We start from the raw sequence: 22,414 nt of genomic DNA on the forward strand, positions 1-22,414 counted from the left end.
TCTAGCAAAATGCTTTTAAAGATCAACTTCTTTGAAAATTACAGCCACATATGATCATCTAACTTTTGGAGGACAGTATAAGAGTAGGTAGAAATAGGCAAGCTTATACTGGAAGATTAAATATTAAATGCTCAGTCAAAACTCCATTTAGGGCTTTCACTCTTGATCAGTTTCTGTTTCAAGTTAGTCTTCTACCATCTTGGAAACTTCCTGACACCCCTGTTTACTCTGTCTACCTGATCAGCCACCAGATCAATCACCAGACTAGCCTGAGCAGTCCAACCTACTGCCTGACCACCCACTTCTCTGACTGAGACTACAAGCTGTGTTTCCTTCATAATAGTTTTCAATTTCAGGTAATATAGCTGTGCCTGAGAGTATCCAGTCTGAATTATACCAGTCAGCCTGTAACCTTTCTGACTCAGTTGTAGGAACATCAAAATAAACACCCACATTTCATTTTAGAAGGCAGTCTGTTTGAGAGACAGCATCATTCCTCAGCTTTCAAATACGTTCTAGCCAAACACAGCTGGCATCCTGTATTTCTTATGGGATTTCTAGAGTCATGGTCACAAACCCTTTATCAGAAGCAGTCAACTATTGTGGTTTGTTGCTCAATGGAGCAGAAACGTGAGCTAATGCTGCAAGCCATGCATCCACTGGCCCTTTCTCTTCTTTCCTTCCTTGAGTTGATGATGAGGAAAACAATCAGAAGTAGCATAAGAAACAGAAGCCAGAGACCGGGAGGGAGGCACACATGCCTTTAGATTTAAGTAAATCCATTGTAGAAGAAGCACCTCGATACTTAAAAGTAATTTCTGTTTTTTGTTCCACACAGCTAGTTGACTTCTTTCTCTTGGTTTATAAAAGCACACACAAATTCCTGTCCAGCCAGCTCTACCTGAACATCAGAGTGATGGATATGGTCGCTGGAGCCTCTCAAGGTCATTTTTTGTGACTGAACAATGTTCTCATGCAAACCGTGAGCATTCTGCTTTATGTGTGAAGTCATGGCCATATCTGTAACATTTTTTTTTTTTAGTATCACAGAATATAATTGCCCTGTAGACTTGAAGAACATTTCCAATAATCGCTCATCTCTGAGAATGATAGCACTGACTAGACAATGTTCTATAGGTGATTATAGCTTCTTGAGTCGTTTTTACAACAAGGTCAACATGTTTATATCTGGATTTCATGATTTGTTTTTTGCAACTTTGCATCCCTATTGTGGGCAATTACAGAAAACAATAAAGTCTGCAGATTTTCTTCTGAATCGGTTCTGTAGGATTTATAAACAACATCTTCAACTTGCTCAGCAAAACCTAGCTCTAACATTCGGTCAGCTTCATCAAGCACAATATGGCACAGCTTTGAAAGACCTAAATAAACAGTTGGTTTGCTGATCGTCTTTGATATGTCTTGAGGTCCCAACCAGGATGTCAATATCATTCTGAATATGATTAATTTGGCTTTTGTCTAATGTCCCACCATAAAACCATGCCTCCCTGAGTCTTCTAGTTATATCTATGAAATCTTAGTCATTTGCTTTCCCAGTTTCCTTGTTGGAGCCAAAACAAGTACCTGCTTTTTAAGTAGGTAGCTCTTTAGTCACTTCCTGAGTTCTTTGGAGACTTTCCTTCACAGGTATGACGAAAGAGAATATCTTTCCCATTCCTCTCTGGTCTTGAACAATTAAGCCTTTTTCTTCATATGCAGAACCAAAGATTTTAACTTGAATAGGAAAGACATATGCCACCAGACAGCCTTTCAGAAGATTTATAGTCTCCCCAGCAACAAGGAAACTAGAGAAGACTCCTTCCTTTTGTTCACATGCTTGAGTCTCTCCCACTCACTCCATCACTTGGTTTATGAGTAGAATTTTCTCAGGATAACATTTGGTTTGACTTTTTTCATACTCATCAGCATCTCCATTTGGTAAGCCTTTTCTTCTAAGGCGATGGGGAGAATTCATCTGAAAGTCTACTGAGCCCTTCTTTGGTGTCTCCATTTAGCTTTTCTTTGTTTTGGCTTTAGCTGGACTTGAGAGCATCCATGTCATCTAGGACACCATTTTCTCTTGTTTCCGTTTTCTCATCTGACTCATAATGGTACCTTGATGTTCTTCTTTCTCGCTGTGCATCTTCTTGGCACCTTAAGCTCCACTATTGTTTTGGGGCTTTTGCTTTTTGTTTCTTTTCTTTTTTTTTTTTTTTTTTTTTTTTTTTTTTTTTTTTTTTTTTTTTTTTTTTTTTTTCTTTTTTCTTTTTTCCAGACTGAGGTTGAGGTAAAGCATTTAAAAATCCCTCTACAGGATCCTGGGGGGCATGGAACATTTTGCATACTTAATTAGCTTAAGCTCCTTGATACTCAGCAAAGAGTCTGGCACAAAACAATTAGGCTCAATTAATACAACTTCAGAGACTTAGTCTATTAGCATTACAGTGGGGAGCAAGGCAGCTTGCAGACAGATGTGGTGGTGAAAAAGTACCTAAGGGTTGTACATGCTGATCATAAGACAGAAGGAAGGGAAATAGAGAAGGTGGGGCTCATAAGGGAGGGGAGGGGGAGGAGAAAAAGGGGAACATGATCAAGTATTGGGGAGAACAGGAGAGAAGCCCTGGAGGCCTGCAGAATGAATGGAAATATACAACCTTGGGGGTGAGAGGTGGGGGGATCCTCTAGAGACATGAGAGGTGAGAGACTGTCAGGACTCAAAGGGATGGACATTAGATGAAATGCCCAACAATGGGAAGAGGAAACTTTAAGAGTCCACCTCCAGTAAAAAGATGGGGCATCAAGTATAGGGATGGGGTTGCCATCCCACAGTCAAAAACTCTGGCCCAGAATTGTTCCTGTCTAAAAGAACTGCAGGGACAAAATGGAGAAAAGACCGAGGGAAAGGAGGTCCAGTGACTGGCCCAAGTTAAGATCCATCTCAAGTGAATACTCCAAGACCTGACACTATCCCTGTTGCTATGGTGTGCTTACAAACAGGAGCCTAGCATGGCTCTCTTCTGAGAGGCCCAACAAGCAGCTGACTGAGATAGAGGCAGATACCTACACCAAACCAATGCACTAAAGTCGGGGTCCCCTATGGTTGAATTAGGGAAAGGCTAATAGAAGCTGAAGAGGAGAACAACCCCATAGAAAGACCAGCAGTCTCAATTAACCTGGACCCCTGAGATCTCTCAGACACTGAGTCACCAACCAGACAGCATACACTAGCTGATACGAGGCCCCCAACACATATACGACAGAAGACTGCCTGGTCTAGCCTCAGTGAAAGAAGACAGGCCTAATATTTGAGAGACTTGAGGCACCAGGAAGTATGGAGGCCTGGTAGGGAGTGGAGGTTGGGAGGAGACCGAGGGACATCCTTTTGGAGACGGAGGAGGAGGGATGAGATGAGGAACTATGGGGGAGGACAGACCAGGAGTGGGTACTGAATAGACTGTAAAAAAACAAATAAAAGTAATAAAAAATAAAATTAAATTAAAAATAATAATAATAATAAGTTAAGACTGGTTTATATTGCAGGTATTAGAGACCACAAGACAATATGGTCTCTTGAACGCAAATCAAAACTTAACAAATATTTGCAATTGTAGTTAATTCATTGGCATAAATGTGATAGCTGAAACAGCAAGGGTAAGTAGGTAAGTATAAAATGTATGTAGAAAAGGGAGAGAGGACAGAATATGAAAGTGAGGCTTAGTTGTCTCTTGGGGTATTGATCGAATGAGGGGAGGAGATAGGAGAACGTGCTGCTGAGAAAATAGGAGTACAGTGTGCGCAGAAGGAAGACCTCAAGGGAACACACCAACCAGGTTATTGTTATAAGTTCTTCTCAGTGACTTGTTAGAATGGACTGTGTGTTTCCTGTAATAGCTGACTAAAATGAACAATGAATACAATATCTATAACTCTATTACTATAAATATTTCAAGGTGAAAATGTGACCTAAATTCAGTCTTTTAAAGTATGCACATCCAAGTTCTGTGAGTCAAGGAAGAGAAAACTTTGGGATGAGATCAACCTGTGGAATACAATACCTGTGTGTATACGAGGTGTGCACTTACATGTGTGTGTGTGTCATGGGATTGGCACAGTTTCCAAGGAGATTAAGGGCGGGCATAATCAGCTCATATTCAGCCCTGATTTATTCAGCCCTCTATTTGATTCCAGGTACTAGATTTTTTTTTTGTATTGTTATGTTTTACATAAATACAAGGTAATTTAACTCTTAATCTTGGGGTTGGAGTGACGGCTTGGTGATTAGGGGCCTTTGCTGCTCTTCCATAGAAGGAGAATTCAGACCTTAGCACCTATATGAGGCATCTCACAAGCCTCTTGTAACTTCATCATCAGAGGATCTAATACCTTCTTCTGACCTGTAGACACACATGCATATACATACATACAGATACATACACACACATAAATTTTAAAAAAACATTAAATACTCTTAATCTCATGTATCAGAAATATCTTGTGGCTGTGAAACATTCTCCATGTGGACCTAGGAAGATTAAATAGGAATAAATGTAGACTCTTTTTAGTCTTTCTTCATTTGATCTTGTAACTGTAATATTGACATTAGCATACTTTTTAAAATATCTTTTCTTCTAGGAATGAAACTTATGAACAACACATTGTTCAAGTAAATCAAAGTGCCCAAGGGTAATTTTTGCATGAAAGAACAGCCAGGCAGAAAAAAAAAGAAGTCAAAACAATTTATATAAGGTGCTCTGAAAAAAAAATGCCATCAATAAAAAAAAATAGCAATTATTTTGAGACTCCCCAGTTTAACATTTTTAAATGTCAAATTCAAGTAGCAAATCTTAAATATGTATTTGACTAATACTTTCTTCAAAAAAAAGAAAAAAACAAAAAACAAAAATAAACAACCAAACAACTCCACTTATTACAGGACTGGGGGTTCTACTCTGTGTCCAGGCGTGAGGTTGTAATGCAGTCAGGGTTGAGTTCCAACCCCTGTAGCACAAAAACAAAGAAGCCACAACAGCTTTGCTCAAGGAAAAGAGCATCTCGCTAAGAATTAGAAAACTTGAGTTTGAGATCTCCTGGCTTTAAAGGACTGTTAACCACAGATAACACTTAGACTCCTTGGGGGTCTTATTTCTATGTTTCGACTATATTATTTCCTGAAACATTAAGATACATACAACATCATTCCAGCTTCCAAATGAATACATTTTATATCATTAACAAACAGGTATTAGGTGGACAGCACTGTGGGAGGTGGTACTGATGGGAGATTGTGAAATGAAAGGACGTGGTCCCAACTCTATTGACTTAAAAAGAGTAAAAATTCAGTGTCAATTGGAATTGAGTAGATTTTGTAACTAGTATTGTGAACTACTAAATGAGAGGCCGGGACTTTTTCTCTCCTCCTTGAGGAGGTGCTGATGATATGGCCAAACAGATAGCTTTTACGAAGTAGTAATTCAAGCTATAAATTTGTGTTAATGAGAAGCCTCGCACTTTTAATTTTTTTCCAAAATTATTTGTAGCTCTCTTTGAGAAGATTAAAAGAAAACATTAACTTTAATGTACCTAAAAATTCCAATATCTGGTATAGATGAATATTCATTTCTTTGAAAAGATATTGACCTAATAACTGTCATAGCCATTAACTCATTAAAGTAATGCTCAACACCAACATCAAAGCAGAGTCTTTTCTTACTATTCAATATTTCATCAAGTATCCCAGCTTTGCATCACAGACTGGTGGAGAAAAGGGAGGTCTCCATGTGACTTTCAGATTCCCTGCTTCATGAGTTTGTGGTACACCTAGCAGTAAAAACACCCAATTAATGTAAAGAATCTTTGTATAGTGTAAAAAATAGCTTTTAAATGAATTTTGTTTTTATTTAAAACTAGGTCACATTTGCATTCACTTTCAACAATTTGAAAAACCTTGACAGTAATATATTCCTTTTTAAATATTGTGATAAAATACCTGCTGAGAAGTAACTTAAGAGAAAGATCTTATTTTGGCTCAGTTTGAGTGTACACAGTCCTCTGTGGTGGTGAAAGCATGGTGGACAAGCCACAAAAGGCTGATAACATTGTGTCTGTAGTTAGAAAGCATAGAGAGATGAATGCTGGAACTAGTGAGAATTCTTCTTCTTCTTCTTCTTCTTCTTCTTCTTCTTATCCTACTCCTCCTCCTTCTTCTTTGTCTTCTTCTTCTTCTTCTTCTTCTTCTTCTTCTTCTTCTTCTTCTTCTCTTCATCTTCTCCTCCTCCTCCTCCTTCTTTTTTCGGTTTCTTTCTTTCCCTCTTCCTTTCTTTATTTTTCTCTTTCTTCTTTCTTTCTTTCTTTCTTTCTTTCTTTCTTTCTTTCTTTCTTTCTTTCTTTCTTCTTTCTTTCTTCCTTTCTTTCTATGATTCCAGTCCTGGGAATGGTACTACCCACATCTAGGTTATATTCTCTCCCTAATATCCAGTTAGACCTCTCTGGAAATGTGCTTACAGACATACTCAGAGGTGTGTCTTCTGAGTAATTCTAAAATCCAGTCAAGCTACAATGAAGATTAACCATCACAGAGAGTAATTGTGGTGCACATGAACAGGCATCACCAGTATATGCACACACACTTTTTTTACTTCTAAAAAGAATTGGGAAATGTAGAGGAGCGGTCTTCTGTATAATTGTCACAGAGATCGATGGACCACTTTCTTTAGATGGATGTACAGATAGAGGAAAGGTGCTGCACTGGAAATATCAGACAGAAACAACATATGTGATGCTCTGATGAAGATGAGCAGAAGAAGAATATAAGCTAGAGAGAAGGAGAGAGTTTTTTGTTCTGAGAATGTTTCAGAAACCTAGACATTTCAAGGTGTTAAAGAAGAGAGAGTATTCTAATCAGCCTAGGCACAAACTACACAATTGATTATCTTTCAAAATGCCCAACAACAACTGAGGTGTGTGTATATACTCAACCTCACAGACCATAGTGGCAGTAGTTCTGCTCATATTCCCTAACAATAAAGAAAAGTGTGTTTCAAAGATCAGGCAAAATATGCACACTGTATATGATAGTAATCATTACAAAAAATTTCTAAGCTTTTTCTATGAAAAACTGAGATGCTTCAGAATGAAAAATATGTTTACCAATTACTCATAAGATAGAGGGATAATATCTAAAATAAGTATTAAAAAGCTAAAAAGTACCTGGCCATTAAGAAACAAAATAACCCACTTAATAATGAGATGCCGAGCTAACTAGAGAATTCTCCAAAGATGAAACACAAGTGGCTGAGGAACTTTTAATAATGTTTGACATATTCAGTCATCCCAGAAATGTAAATCTTACACCCATCAGAATGTCTAAGATCAAAAAAATGAGTGACAGCTTATGCTGGCCAGGATGGGTGGTCGGGCAAACACTCATCTATTGCTGTGGGAACACACAATTCTACAGTCACTATGGAAATCAGTGTGGTAGCTCCTCAGGAAGATAAGAATTTATCTCCCTCAAAATCCAGCAGTAACACTCTTCAGCATATAACCAAAGGATTCTCCTTTACCATAGAGACACTTGGTTAACTATGCCCATTGCTGCTGTGTTCATAACAGCTAGAAATTGGAAGTAGCCTAGATGTTTATCAACAGATAAATGTATAATGAAAATGTGGTACATTTGCACAACGGAGTATTACCTAGATGTTAAAAAATGAAATCAAAACATCTGCAAGTCAATGGATAGAACTAAGAAAAGAATCATCCTGCGTGAGGTATCCCAGAAAGACAAAATGATATATACATTTGCTTAAATGTGGATGTAGCTTTTACACCTTCGATAGGCACACAGAAATCCATAAAACTGCAGCTTAGGTGTAGAATAAGGAACTAGGTAGAAGAAAGAAACATCTAATTTGGGGAAATAGGATGCATAGAGAGACCGGAGGACAAACCTGGAAGGAGAGGATTAAACAGAGAGGAGGAGGAAAGAGGAAGCAAGGGAGGAATAAAGGGAGGAACAGCTCATACTAAGGGTTATTTGAGAAGTCATTTGGAAACCTACTACAATTGAAGCTTCCTAACATATCTACATATACAGAAGAAATATAAATGACATCACCAAATAACAGGAGAGACAAAGCCCCAACTAGACTCCATCTCACCACCCAACCTCCAGTGAAAACCTCCAGTGTTAGGAATGGGTTACATCTAACTGAGTTGTTGGCTAGTGTGGGCTCTGTGAAAATATACAAGCAACCAAAGCCATTAGCAAGGTTATTGTTGCTCTCCACAAACTGATGGTAGGACCCTTTTGCTCAAGACAACACCTATATCCCAATCAACAGGGAGAAATTGAGCCAGCATGTAACTAGAGCTTTCATCCCTGCTGACTAGTGTTCATGGTTCTCTGCACACTACCAGAGGAGATTTCTAAGCATCAACACAGTTACAAAACCTTTGCTATATAATGGTAACTCTTCTACCTAATAGACCAATGCAGTAGTGGCACAAAAGTCATAGTAACAACCGAACACTGTCTGACTTTACTGGATTGAAGGCCCACTTTGTGAGATAGAACCCATGCCTGACACAGCTTAGATGGCTAATAACCTGAGACAAGATAAGCTGTAGAAGATACAGGAGAAAACTAAATATTAATGTTTCACTGAAGGAACTCAGCAATAAAATAACTCCTAAGCATGTTCTGCTATACTCATAGTGTCTTTCCTAGCTAATGTGGAAGAAAGAAATTTCTTGGTTGCTGTAGGCAACCAAGAACTGCGAAGAGGAGAACTAGTCTTCCCCAGGGATGCAATCTTTAATTACATATCCATACCAATAGGTCAGCCTTGACCTATTATTATATACATATAGTGGATGCATTGGAGCTGGGCACCCCACAGTCAGTTTTTCTCTGTATTTTGGCCAGTTATGGTTTTCTGTAGTCTCCATCTTCTTCAAAGAGAAAATTCTTTGATGAGGGGGTGAGAGTTGCTTTTCTCAGGCAAGTAGGTTCATAATTTGAAATAAAAAAACACTAAAATCATGAACATGATTGCCAAGAATTGTGAGCAAATTCCCCATGTAATTCCTGTGATGATTAATATTGATGACAACCTAACAAGATCTAGAATTACGCAGGAGAGAAATATCTAGGGATTCCTATCAGGAATTATCTAGGTTAGGTTTTCCTCTGGCATGCCTGTGAGGCTTTTCATGATCAGGTTCATAGAAATGAGAAGACCCATTGTAAATGTGACAAGCATCCTCTGGCAGCTTCAGCAGTCAAGGTATGAGAAGGTCTGAGTGGAAAGCTTTTGCTTTTGCCTGTTTGTCATCCTCTCTGCCGATGATTTCATCTATGCTGCTTCTGCTGTCCTTGATGAAATGACAATCAGACCCCCATGGGCAGGTCTGCAAGAATATTTTCTGGAAGGAATTCTTTCCTTTACCATATTGTTATTTTTTTTTTTTTATAATTTGAGCAGATGCTTACGAAATATTTCTTGATTGATTTTTGCAATTAAAAAATAAGTGGGAAAATGTATAGATTATATGATGCATGGTTCCTCTAAACACTAGGAGGAAATACATAAAAGTCATCTCAGGTTTTCAGGTCAAACATAGTCTCAGGGTCCCATACCAGACTGTTGGCATCTGAATATTTGTAGGTTGTTTCTGTGATTATCATTATGTCATCCAGTTAAAAAAAAAACAAAACAGATAACTAGGAATACCCTAAAGATAGTTTAAGTGCAGAAAAGCTAGATTGATCTCAATGATTGACAGTTATAATAAAAGCAGAACTTCTTTCACACTAATACACTGATGATGTTGCATGGTGAGTCAACTGTGGATATAGACTATTTTATTTTTGTGTCAAGCTACATAGTACTAGCTCTTGATTTTAAGATTTTGAAACTAAAACTTCTTAATAGCATTAACACTTAACCTTGTCATTCACAATGATAGATTTCGAAGATACATTTCATCGCTATTGCTGGCTTGCAGGACCAGACACTGAGTGGTAAAATTCTTAACTGCATTCATCATAATCATGCTGTGTATATGTAGATAGATGAAAAATAGATGACAGATAGATAGATAGATAGATAGATAGGTATAGTTTTGAATATTCCTGCATTACATATCAGAAGAGTAAATGTTATGACTTGATATATTTTTGAGAGTGTTAGAGGAGATGGCAGTTTAAGCAGGTCTGCTAAAATGTAAAATGCAGTAAAAAATCATCTGTTCTTACTTTATGATATAATACTAGCAAGTTGATAGATGTCTATGACGCTAAGAATATTTGGCCAATGTATAAATGTGTTAAAGGGCTTACTCTATCTGAAATTTATGTAATTAACATAAGCAGAGTCAGAGACTCAGGGCCTAGCGAGTATATCACAAATGATGCAGTGTTGCAAAAATAGTGTGGCACCAGGTAAACCTGGGTCATAACCTTTGCTTATGCATTCAGTTATCTGTGTGAACTACTGGGCATGTGAGCTAGCTGACCTTTCTTGAACTCATTTTCTCATTTTAAAAATAGGGCTTATGTTACCGAGCTTAAAGTGATGCTTGCTATCTAGCAGAGGGGCTGGCATATAGGAAGCATGTAATGCTTCATACTCTCATTCTTTTAATGGAAGATAAATATTTATTCCCATGTCTGTCTCTCTTAAGTATTTGTTTTAAAAGCTCAATTGGTAGAGCTGTCCTGTTTCATTCCTCAGTGAGAGGTGGTGTAAGATAGCACTACCACACAGGACCTTGTAAAGATCTATATCATTGGTGAATTAATGAAGTAACATTTACTTCTACCATCAAAATGTGGCTATGGATTCCATAGATGCAGACTATGGCACTTATGAAGACCAGTTGTTCCCAACTGTAGAAGCGTAACAAGGTATTGCTAACATCTGGTGACTAGCAAGACTATGAATAACAGCTGTTCCTGAGGATTTGAAATGTTCCCTTTCTCTGGTTCATTTGTGGACTCTGAAGGGACATTTTGGGGAGCATACAAGAGCAGAGAGAGAGAGAGAGAGAGAGAGAGAGAGAGAGAGAGAGAGAGAGAGAGAGAAAGTTTAGTTTGATGTTAGTGTATAACTACCCAAGTACACCCCTCAGTTCAGTCTTTGCTGAGGAGGAATTAGGCCTTCCTCATGGTCTCCTCTAAGAAAACTTTTTTCCAGATCAGTTTGTAAGGTTGCGCACATCACAATAGCACTATAGAGAGATGAGAGGCTTTCTCTGTGGCATCTGCATCATTGATATGCAGACTGTTTTGGTTGCTGCTCCCTGATGCTGCATCTTCTCTTAACACATTGTCTACTGAACAGTACAGTCAGTATCTTCAAATGTCTGAATGATCCATCTTACGAAAATTTAAAGGACAATAGAATTGCAATGCAGACTGCTTCAGTAATTATTAATTGCTGTTGATTGTGTATCCGTGTGTGTGTCTCCGTGTACTACCATTGTGTCTGATGGCCACTGGGAACAGTGAACATTCTTCTCCTTCGTATTTACTGGTTCTCTACCACAATCTGTTATCCCTTCTCAGTGATAGAGTGCCTCCCTTGTAAAACAGTATTCCCACAGGATTACAGTTTGTCTTGCTCAACCTTGCTAAGTTATCTGCTGAGACAACCTGTCTCACCTTGGGCATGAAACTCTGGAAGGGAGGGAATGTAAGACACATGTTACAGTCGTTTCTTTTCCTATAAGAGGTTGCAGCCACCTCTCTCTACACGCAGTCTCAACCACCCAAACAGGTGAGAGTATGCATTCTCCTTGTATGTGTCAATAAACATGGTTCCATTTGCAAGAGGCCAGACGCCTTTCCTTTTCTATCTCCCATTTCCTTAAGCTGCCTCAGAATTCTGACATCTGGCATTCCTCAATGTAGTATCACAAGGTTATGGACTTTAGCTTCCTTTTAATCTGACTCTGGACAATAGAACCCATTTTGTACTGAGTCCTAATCAGAACACTAACATCTGGGCCAACCCTGTGTTTCAGCCACACTTACTAGTCTGAATTCTCGTGATATTTTCTTAACTTGGCCCAGATTTAGTGTTGTCTTTAGGTGATGAACCAGCTTGCCTCCATTTCAGGTTTAAAAGCCATCTTATAGTGAAGACTAACTAGGCTCATTCTCATTTCTGATTTAATAATCATAAATTAAATAAAAATTTTTCTTAAAGATTGGGTTATGCTTTATCTGTGACCTTAACTACAAATGGTTTTGTATTACCTGTTCCAGGAAATGATAACCACGGTTTTGCTTCCAAAAGTTATTATAACCATCTTGCAACCTTACCTTTGTTTCAAAAGGTTGTTATGACTATCTTATTATAAGCATATCTTTGTTTCAGGGGGTCATTATGGCTAACTTGCTATGCTTATATTCAGCTCCTGTAACCTAGCTTGTTTTGCCCACCAAATCCCCCACATGGAAACTCCCTACCCATGAACTACAAAACTTTCTTTTCATCATATCCAATGCTGATCTGTTGAACCCCATCCTTAGGGGGAGGCATCCCTTACACACAAATAAAAAAATTGTTTTCCTTAACTAATTTGGCTATAATGATTTGGGTTGGTAGTCTTTATCCTCACACCTTTGAGGTTAACAGTAAGGCTCTTCCTGACTCAAATTATTTTCAATCCTTTTTCAGCCCTGAAATTCCACCATAAACTCGCAATCACTCCTAGACCAGTTCTCCTTCCCTGTCCTGCCCCTCAGCCCCCTAGAAGCAGTGTCATATTGGTGCAGGGATCCAGCTATATTCTAGGAACTAGATTGCAATATGATAATAAAATAGATCTGGAGAGAAAACAATAGCAGTGAAGTCAATGAGGACTGACTGTAGTTCAGTGGTACAGCCTGCCTGGCACATGAAGCCCTGGGTTTAATCTCTACCATCCCATCGCTCCTACAGCTGAAATGCTAAAATTTTCAGTACAATCCCATGCCCATGGCAACTTGCATACGTAAATTTACCACACCTCTGTTTTGCCTCTGTCTTTTGACATTGGGTCTTCTGCCTTGATCTGTGCTGCTAACATATTTTCTTCATTTGTTTTTGACCCCGGAACACAGGCTATTTCTTGAATTTTATGTTTCTAAACCACAGAAAACAACTTGTTTTGTCTTTTTGGTTTTAATTTATTTGTTTTGTTTGTTTTTATTTTACAAGCTGAGAAATGTACTTTCTTCAGTACAGTCCTTTGGGGGTAAGCATCTTATTTTCCGAGATCTGAGACCAAAGGAATAATGTCTTTATCCTTAATATTAGTGCCTCTTTAGGAAAAGATACAGTAATGACGCTTTCTCTGTGAGTTAGTTCCAATACAAAGGGGGAATGTGTGAGAAGGAATGTGACCATGGAATACTGTAAGAATCTAAGGAGCATGTCTAAGGACTATTCCCTGGAGGTGCTAGACCTCCTCCAATAGACTGTTCTTTGTGGAGACTGTAGGGCTACATCATAACAGGTGGATATCAGGTAATAAAATATATATTACTTCTTCATGACATTTTCTTATTTGTCTCAGATGTAATGCTATGGTCAGGATCTCCTATGGTTTGCATGATACTTCAAGTTAATATATTTTTGGTAGATTTTAGGCATTTCACTATTAGAAAAAAGGGACTCTTTTTACAGGTAGAACACAAGCAATAAGAGAAAAAAATAGTGCTAAGGAAAAAAAAAAAAAAAAGAAAGAAAGCCCACTGTTGTGGGCTAGTAAGAGACATTGCAGATCTCTGACGGACGTTGGTTTTTTATCTTCTTTTTCCTTCCAAGGATGTAAACGTTAGACTATACTCAAAACGTGTTTCACAAATGGATAAAGTTGCTACCACTCATTCTAATTTCCTCAGCTAAAAGTCTTAAGACACAATTTGTGACTGCCTTATCACCAGACAGACATTTTACAAACCTCTGAGCCTTTGAGGAATGGTCTGATAGTCTCCTAACAACGGTCATCTTGAATCATATACACAACTTAGGTAAGATAACATGTGGCTGCGTGTTAGGCATTGTTCTTATGAGATAAATTTTATTGAAGTTTTAACGTCAGTTTGTTTAAGAAACAGTATTGCATTCTGAAAGCTTTGGTACAAATACAAATGAATGCCCCAGAAAATATAACAAATTGTCCTCACGAAAATTAAGACAAGAAAATTATGCCCAGGAAAAGACATGTCTCTAAGCAACTACAGTTTTCTGATTTTAAGTAGAAACCGTCAAAATTATTTTTATTTTGAATGATATGTGCAGTGGTATTTCTTAGGTCCTAATTTTTATGATGTATAATTTAGGAGTTTTTCAAATGCATGAGCCGATTGTACAAACTGATGATAGCAGTTGGTAATAAGTTTCTTACCATAGTGCTATGAATTATTTCAATAAATTCAGTAGGAAGAAATTGATAAGATGTGGTAATTTCTCTACCTGTACATAAAACTCCTGTTAAACTGTTATTCTGTGTTTCCTTTAACACCTTTAGAGTGCTGTGAAAGTTATTATTTTCTCCATATTCCAATTTCCTGATCTGTCAAATGAGATTGTTTGAAGATGAAGTAAATCAAAGTGTATGCGGAGTATATAGTAAGATGCCATAAATACTAGCCATTGTGTTTATTAAAGATACCTAACTTTCACACGAGACCTCATATCATCCAACGGGATTGTTTTCCTATGTTTTAAAGGCTTAAAAACAATGAAGATAATTTTAATTTTTATGCTCAGTGTTAAATATTTTTATGAAATACAATCTATTTATAAAACGGAAACTATTTCCAATTGATTATAGCTCAATAGTTTTTTTTAAGTGTTGTATATTTGTAGTTAAAAGTTTTAAGCTTTTTTATTTAAACATTTTAATACAACACGTTGATAATATTTACTTCCCTCCTGTAATTTCTCTAAACTCCTCCCCACCTAGACAACTTCTTGTCTCACCTCTCTTTCTTTCTCTCTTAAGCAAAACACCCCCCCAATCCCAGGAAACCTAAAACAAACTAATTTAAATAAAATCAAAATGACGAAATATATTTTAAAAAAAAACTCACAGACAACCAGTTGGTTATCCAATGCCAGCCAATCCTGAAAACATATGTATAAATAATATTATATGGACTGATCAGGTTATATTTAGGAATACATATGCATATACATACATGCATGCAATAACAATTAGTGGGAAAAAAAGGCCATGAGTTGAAGGACAAGAGGAAAGGGTATAGGGGGGGCTTGGAGAAAAAAAAGGAAGAGAGAAATGTGATTAAATTATAATCTCAAAAATTAAAAGAGTAAATAAATAAACAAATACACAAATAGTAAATAAAAACATGGAGTACATTTTGATTTGTCCAACTACTCCTGGGTATGGGACCTGCACAGCATCTGATTGATTTATCCAGAAGACTCCATAGAGGAAACTGGCTTTCCCTCTCCTAGCAGGTATTATTTTCTTCCCGTATTTGAACTAAATTTCTTAGCACTTTGTGATGCTTTGATCTTTCATCTAATATAAGAAACAAACTTCTGGTATTTAAAATGTTGGCTCACAACACCCTGCATAATTCACTAAAATGTTTTTGAAAGATGCTTTTAAAATCCTGAAATCTATAATTCCAGTTAAATTTGAGGATGGAATGTTATTTTTGGATGGACAAAATTTAGCTCTTCTCCTTTGGTGTACCAGCTATTATGCAAACATTTATTGATCATTGACAGTATTCTAGGTATTGAAGGTTCAAGCTAAATAGAGTGACTCACCTTGACGCACCTTAATTAGTCTTCAGTATAGTTCAGTATAGTGAACGTTTGCAAGAGAGTTGTCTTAAAATATACTCTGCCCCAGAGCTTTCATTTTGGGTCCCAGTTAAAATGGTTTGCAATTAATCGCTCTGTGTGTGTGTGTGTGTGTGTGTGTGTGGTTCTTGTTGTTTTCTTTTTGATGATTAGGATGTGATCACATCTGCACAGATTCATTCTCTCCAGATTCTTATGAAGAGGACCAATGTACAGATGTCCAAAATCATGTCGTATCTGTTCACCTTGCATATTGGGCTTCTTCTCTGTGAACTATGACATGAGCCTCTAAAGCATAATCTAAGTGTGTCTTTTAAAAGTCATCCTGCTAGAGTTTGAGAAAGAGTAGGAAAATTTTGACTTCTGTGCTTTTGAAAACTTTACTAAGAACCAGCTCATTGTAGAAAAACTGGATCAACGTGAAATGTCCAGAGTGGAGAGATTTTTGCCTGTAATCAGAAGGCTGAACAGAGAGGGGCTGATGGTGAAGAAATGGAGGTTGCTTCTGCAGAATGGCTCCCCCCAGGGCGGAGTGCTGCCTCCTTACTCTTCACATTGGCCTAGCGCACATTAGGGTTCTTTCTGGTCCTCCTTTCTCTCCCCTGAAGAGCCCATTGATACTGCTATTGTCTCCTCTGACTTAAAGGGCTAAGGTTTTACAATTGGTATATTAAAAGTTTTGGCTTTTTTTTTTTTAAATCCTTTCATTAAGGGATGCAATAAACAGTAAACTGTGGAAACCAAATCCTCTTTGACTTGAACATAGCTGTAAAGAAAATGAGGCAAAGGAAAATCTGTATAGAACTAAAGTAGTTTGTAGCTTTCAGTAAAAATATATCAAACTTTAACACTGTGACTATGCTAAGAAATGATATTTGAGAAGAAAATTCCTGGATTTCCTGGCATGGTGCTAACCTGTTGCTAAAAGATAGCAAATTCAACTTCTTTTTTCAGATACTCCAACAACTTGGCTATAAAGTTCTAGAATGGACCCATACCTGCTGCCTATGTTATAAGTGTTATTATTTTCTCATTCAGTCTCTCTCATTAGATGTTGATATGTAAAGTGTTCTATGATAGTTGTTTTGAACCTGAATTTTTACTTTGATGTTAACTACCCTAAGAACTCATTTTAAACAGAATACTGAAGTAGTAGATTTGAGGGAGAATAACGTTTAAAACCAGGAAACTTTGTTTTCAATTTCACCGATCCATCTACAGTCTGAGTGATCATGACCACGTGCCTTAAAAGTGCCTTATACAAAAAGTCTTATTTTATAAAAAAAAGAATTACAATGGTAAATCTACTTTCTACGTGGGATTATTGGATGGATCAAAAGCTAATGGAAATAAATATTTTTAGAAAGTATTGTTAACTATTAGCTGAAAAGAATTCCTTAGCATACATTTGCTCAGAATTGGAATTTGGATCTAAGCCTATATTTAGGAGTACACTATCTATACAGATATTATCAATTAAAAGAAATACATGACAAAATTTCCTGTGGAGTGGTTTGAGTAGAGAAGAACATTCACTCTATTGCTTGCTTCATGGAACACTGCGGACTGTCTGTCTGCTAGATAAAACTATGGTTTACATTTCCTTCATCAGTTTTTAACAGAAGGTGTTAGGAGCCGTGTGATCGTGATAGCATTCGCCATTACAAGATGGCGTGGGCATCCTGTCCTCCCACTAGTAAACAACTGACTACGCAGGTGCAAAAGGCAAAAAGCGCACCAAAGTCACTGCCCATCCCGGGGCGTAATATGGGGTGATGAGTGAACAGCCAATCAGAAGTGAACACGCCACTCTAGGGTACATATAGCAGTGCCTTTCCCTGGCTTTGGGTCTTTCCGCTTCTGCTTATACAAGAATAAAGCCTCGCTGTGGTAACCACCCGAACACTGCCTCACGTGTCTCTTTCTCGGGCGAAGGAGACACGGAGGGACTCGGAACAAGAAGGCAAATAAACAAGGATAAAAACAAACTTGATTAAAACACTAAAATCATGTTTATTGTCTTGCTTGTTTGTGGCTTGTTAATGTAGGGAGTTGACCATTTGGTTCTCTGGTTTGTGATATTGCTGGAAGGATTCAAGTAAAAATAAAGCTAGTTTCTGAAATATTTTCCTTTGAGCTGAAATTAGCCGTGAGTCACAAGGAAACAATTGGTGTAAAATAGCCTCTCTTTGCTTCTTTCTCTCTAAATTGAATCCCTTCTAAACATTCCATCATCTCTGAGTTTCAGGACTATGGTGCTGAAATAGTTAATGGGGAATGTTTGCAATAGATAGTGTGGACCTGACCATCATGGCAGAAAGCAAATAGGCATGGCACGATGGATGGAGCAGTAGCTGAGAGCTTACATCTAATTCACAGGCAGCAGGCAGAGAGAGAGAGAGAGAGAGAGAGAGAACCTGACATGAGCTTTTGAAACCGCAAAGTCCACTCCTAGTAACACACTTCCTTCAACAAGGTTGCACCTCTTAATCCTTACCAAACAGCTCATCAATTGGGGACCAAGAATGCAAATATATGAGCCTGTAAGGGCCACTCTCCTTCACACTATAGTGACTTATGCCTTCCATTTAGCTCTTAGTAGTTGGTATGCTGAAGCAGGAGGATTGTTATAAGTTTTAGGCAAGCCTGGGGTCTATAGTGAGTTTCATGTATAATAAGAGACTCTGTGTGAAAAAAAAAAAAAAGCTTTTATTTTTAGCAGGCTAACAAATAAAAACTTAAATGGTACATGTATTATAGATGTGTGGGCTTTATATGGTTTTAGTTTAACATACCTAAAAAAGACACAGTTTTGTTTATTACAAAAATATGATTTTATTCTGAAAAGCATTCAGTGAGAAAATATGAACATTCAATTAAAACATTTAAAGTTTCTCTAATCATGCATTTTCTAAACTATAATTAAATGCTATCAGCATATCTGAGTTATTAATTTTAAAAGGAGTTTGGGAAGAAATAGTGACACTATTGATCATCTTCCTGGTCCCACAGACAAAGATTTTGTAATTGGGTTAAAAATTTTGTAATAATAAATTAATCACATTAAATACATATTCAGCAGTACTTAATGGAATTACAATGATATACAACCACCCTCTAAATTTAGTTCCAATGAATATATTTTCATTACCCCAGTTGAAGACCCATACCCACTAAACAGTCCTCCCAGCCCCTGGTAATTACCAATATACTTTCTCTAAGAACTTATGTATTCAGGAGATTTCACATAGCGGCCTTTCTTTCAAGCTTAATGCACTTAGGATACTGTTTTTGTGGTTTTATTATGTTGTAGCCTGTCAGAATTTGTTGCTACTCATGTCCGACCCGCGGAATAAGGCAATGGCAACCGTGTTCTTCTTCAAGCGGTTTATTCAGCTATCCCTGTACAGCGAGCTTCTTCTCTCTCTCTTTCTCCTCCCTGTGCATCCCCTTAAAACCTTTTCCTTGTTCCAATCAGCGATTGCCATGATGTCACTACTAATTAGCCACTCTCAATTATGCAAAGTAAGGCGATCAGGTAACCATACCTCTCAGCATATACAATTCCATATATGGAGTTGTCTTTTTTCTCAAGCAATGCCTATGCCAAGTGCCACCTTGTAATGGCGAGAGTGGAGACGCTTCCCACAAGAATTCCATTCCCTTTTATGAATGACTAGCCTTCTACTACATTTCTTATGTAAATAGCATTTCTTATGAACATGTGTGGATAAGCATCTGTTTGGATCCTTGTTTTCAGTTCTGGAGAGCATTTAACTAAAAGTGGAGTGCTGAGATAGAGCAATTTTATCTTTAACATCCTAAGCAACTGCCAACCTTCCACAGCTGCTGCGTCCTTCTGTGTCCCCACCAATAAAACACAAGGGAGACAATTCCTTGCATCTTCTCCAACACTTACTCTCACTCCTTGCTTTCTCCTGTAGCCATTCTAGTGGGTGTGGAGTGTTATCTCATTGTGAGTTCATGTTTTTATTTGATTTTTGTTTTTTGAGATAGAGTCTTACTATGTTGCCTGGGCCATGGTTTTTGGTCACTGTGGATGGCTTGGGATTCTTTAATGACCCATGGTAAGCATCTTCGTATGTGCTTTTCAGTATTTTGTGTCTTTGGACTTTCTTGAGTCCTTTCTCCAGTGTTCAGTTGATCTGTCCTGTCAATCACTTGTTAAATTGTGAGAGTTGTTATTGTATCCTAGACCATATACCCTTATCAGGTATGACTTTAAACATATGTTCTTGCAATTGGTAGGGTGGGTGTTTCAGTTTCTTGATAATGACATTTAATACACAAAAGCTATTAAGCCAGAAGACATCCAATTTACCACTACTTTTTAAAAATTGCTTGTGCTTTGGGTGTCATACTTAAGAATTCCTTATCAAATCCAAAGTATACAATATTTAGTCATGTTTTCTTCTAAATATCTTAAGTTTGGGTTCTTATATTTTGGTTGATGAGACATTTTCAATCAAACTTCATATATGGTGGGAGGGGTCTAGTTTCCTTCTTTGGTGTGTGAATATCTGTTATCTGATTTTCTGTATCTTCTCTAATTTATATATTCACCCACCTTCAATATTTCCTCCTTTCTGCTAGATTTGGGCTTGTTTTAGACTCTTTCTAGTTCTTCATGGAAGAAAAGTGTTAATCTGAGATCTTGCTCCTTTTGAAATGAATAGCTACTGATTTCTTTCTCATGATCTCACTCAGGTACAGTGGGATATTGTGGTTTGTATTTTAATTTGTGGGGGAGAAGAAAGTATAAATGTATCTTTGGATTGACCTGGGTTCCCCAAGAACACTGGCACAGAAGTAGTAGTTAGAAAAAGCCAATGTGTTTATGCCTAGAATTCAGGAGAAGGATATAGACTGAAGAGATAAATTTGCAAACAAGAAGCACAAATAGAAGTCAGAGTGACAGATAGTAATTTACACCATGAGTTGAAGAAAGTCTATGGAAAAAGGGAGGGGCCCTTCACAAATGCAGGAACAAGTACCTAGTAAAAGATGGCAGGAACACATTAAAGGTCTATAATGGTGGCTGGGGAACAGAGAAAAGTGTTTGAAGTACGATATGGAATGCTACGTCAAAAGACGAAAAGATGTTGAGATGCTGATATAAGTTAGGAGTGAAGGGTATCCTTTGGGTTCTGTGACTGGGGATGGTACAATAGCACAGGAGCAATGAGGGATGTGACAAGGATGGGTAACATGAAGCTAATAAGACAAACACGATGAATGCCAGGAGAGATGTTAGCTAAAGGCTAACACGGGGTTGACAGAAAGCTCTAAGGCAGTGACTTCAGGAAACTGTATTCAGTAGGAATTAATATAAAGGGTGAGATGAGATTCCAGAGATTATGAATATCAACAGCATGTCATTCCTATGAAGCTATTAACTTGTTATTGTTTAATTGGGTTGCTTAAATTTCTGAGAGTTCTTCATCTTAATGTAAGTTCTTCACTGACAGGTTACTTTGCTATTTGGTTTATTTATTTGCTATTTGGTTCCGGGTAATCTTGGCTCCCAAACTCAGCTCCATCATTTACACAATCACCATGTGTCACTGTAGTCCCATACATATCATGGAAAAGCAATTACTATGCATATCAGGACAGTTTGCCTCTTACTTGATGAAAGGAAGCTATAGATTCATAACTTTTAGGAGACGTTTCTCAGTGACTCTGTCAGCAGCTTTCTCTCCGGTTCTAATAGAAAACAATACAATAGGTTAGCATTCTCTCACTACTATTCAACAGCAAGAGATGAATGCAAAACACTCACTAAATAATTTAGCTAGAAATATTTAGATTCTCTAGGACCACAGGAGCCAAGCACAGGCTAGGATAACAAGTAGGCTGACTGCAGATTCCCCTTCTCCCTCCTCTCCTCCGAATCAAATCCCCAGGTCTCATCTCCAGCTCTGTAGCACACTCATTTCAGCTTTCCTCCAAGCGGGAGGTATTTGTAAATAGGAGTCCGGCTAGCTCTGCGCTCAGCCGCCATGTTCCTGCACTAATGCCGGCTACCAGTGGGCCGCCTGGTCCCAGCTTGGTGTCCTCGGGGCTACTCTCTCTAGCTAGCCCCCAGCTCCGGTTTGCTAGTCCCTGGAGCCACTAGTTCCTTCACAGCCATAACCACCTTCCAGTAACCCAATAAATCAAAACTCTTGATGCTCTAAGTTAACAAATGTGTGTGTGTGTGTGTGTGTGTGTGTGTGTGTGTGTGTGTGTGTGTGTATTCAATACACAAGATGTCCACACAATTTAGAAGGTTATCCCAATTACCATAGCCTTTAGATTTCATATCTACCTAGTTACTTGGTGCCACGAGGTCCACATCTGCAGCCATTTCGCCTCCCTCGCTCTCCCTGCATCTCTCTGCCTATCTCTCTGCCACCCTTAGCTCCGCCTCCCTTTCTCCTGTCCAATCATAGAGCTCCCGATTGGGCAGAGAAATTTCTGCCACACTTCCTTACCCACATCTGCTACCTTCATCTCTAGTGGATCACTCCAAGTTTCCCTACCCCATTCATTGTTTTATCTCAGCTGTCAGCTGCAGT

At 38.0% G+C, this 22,414-nt stretch overlaps 1 pseudogene; it reads right to left on the reverse strand.

Annotated features, from left to right (window-relative positions):
• Positions 1–183: 183 nt before the first annotated feature.
• On the reverse strand, positions 184–22,203 carry LOC117720435 (ATP-dependent RNA helicase DDX50 pseudogene; annotated as a pseudogene).
• Between the last annotated feature and the right edge of the window lie 211 nt (positions 22,204–22,414).

This window comes from Arvicanthis niloticus, chromosome 15 (genome assembly GCF_011762505.2).
Source record: "Arvicanthis niloticus isolate mArvNil1 chromosome 15, mArvNil1.pat.X, whole genome shotgun sequence".
NCBI classification, from domain to species: domain Eukaryota; kingdom Metazoa; phylum Chordata; class Mammalia; order Rodentia; family Muridae; genus Arvicanthis; species Arvicanthis niloticus.